Source organism: Papilio polytes, unplaced genomic scaffold (genome assembly GCF_000836215.1).
Source record: "Papilio polytes unplaced genomic scaffold, Ppol_1.0 DF824382.1, whole genome shotgun sequence".
Taxonomy (NCBI): Eukaryota; Metazoa; Arthropoda; class Insecta; order Lepidoptera; family Papilionidae; genus Papilio; species Papilio polytes.
In genome coordinates this window covers 773,947-775,405 of record NW_013524822.1, presented here as the reverse complement: position 1 = coordinate 775,405, position 1,459 = coordinate 773,947, and positions in this window count along the sequence as shown.

The window sequence follows — 1,459 nt, the reverse complement described above, 5'->3', positions numbered from 1 at the left end:
GCAATATACTTTTAATAAAAGTAAAAAGGGTTGGCCGACGATAGTAATGGCCCATATCTCAGCGCTTTTTTTTACCCACCCAGATTCAGAATTTATACAAATCTACGAGTATACCAAGCGTGTTAAAATAATTATACAGATTTTAAAATGGAATACCAGTTTTGAATTTCGAATTTCGAAAAATGAACAACATTTCAAGACAAAAATAATTTAAACTAATAAATTAGTACGGTTACCTTAAAACAATTAAAGTAATACGTGAGAGTAATACAGAGATAGGTAGTTACCGATTCTATTCAAAATTCTATGTTAGATAAGGAATTCTGTAATTCGAGTTCCAAATATTATAATGGGTAAAGCGTACTCGAGTTTGCTGTAAGTTATAATCTACAGGCATGAAGAATTACACTGGGATTTTACTTTAGCATTTATAAGGCGTCTCGGAAAATACATTAAAGACATACTGAAGTAGATTTTCATAAAAAAAATGTTTTAAACAGTCATTCGGCAATGGAATCTCACTTTATAAAGGTCATAAACGAAGTCGATCGTCTTTTATTTCTTAGTAATAAGAAAAAGAAAGATTTTATTTATTCACTAGCTTTCGCCCGCGACTACGTCCGCGTGGAATTAAAAAAAACAATAGTAAGTAGCCTATGTGTTCTTCCAGACTATCCTCTACATCTATAGCAAATTTCATTGAGATCCGTTCAGCCGTTTAGGCTACAAACTCTAACAAACATCCATCCATCCATCCAAACTTTCGCATTTATAATAGTAGTATGAAGTATGATTACGTCTATTAGTATAATGTCATTCGTCAGGTTGCAGTTAAAACTAACGTTAACTAACTTCACATTGCAGCTTAACTAGACTTAAGTAAGGAACATTAAGGAAGTTGAAAAGGTCCGTTATCCGTAAATCCGTTTGCATTTCTCAGATACTAATGAAGCTGGATTAACGCAAAACTTAAGTCTAAGAGCGCACACTTTTGACTAAAGTATCGCACGACAGTTGTGCGATTGTCGATTGTTACGCAGTCAATTCAACTGTTTAGTTGCACAACTAAAAATAAAGTATGCGCACGTCCATATAAGCTCTTAAGAATCAAAGCGAGATTAAACAGTTGGACGATAGTTAAGTCGAAGGTTAAGGTTAAGGAATTATATTTGACCGACTTCCCAAAAGGAGGTACTCAATTCGTCTGTATGTTTTTTTATGTGTGTTACGGCATAACTTCGCCGCTAGTGGACCGATTTTGATAATTCTTTTTTTATCCGAAAGGTAATGCTTGCAGGTGGGTCCCATTTTTTTGTTTGATTTTTGGAGTTAAAGACTACGACGTAATTAAATAGTTTAGCTCAAAATCGAGCGACGAAATTTCGGGTCATTTTTGCTTTCTTTGCTTACGTAGCCTAAACTATAAGACCTACATAAAAATGAGGTATGGAAGAATTGT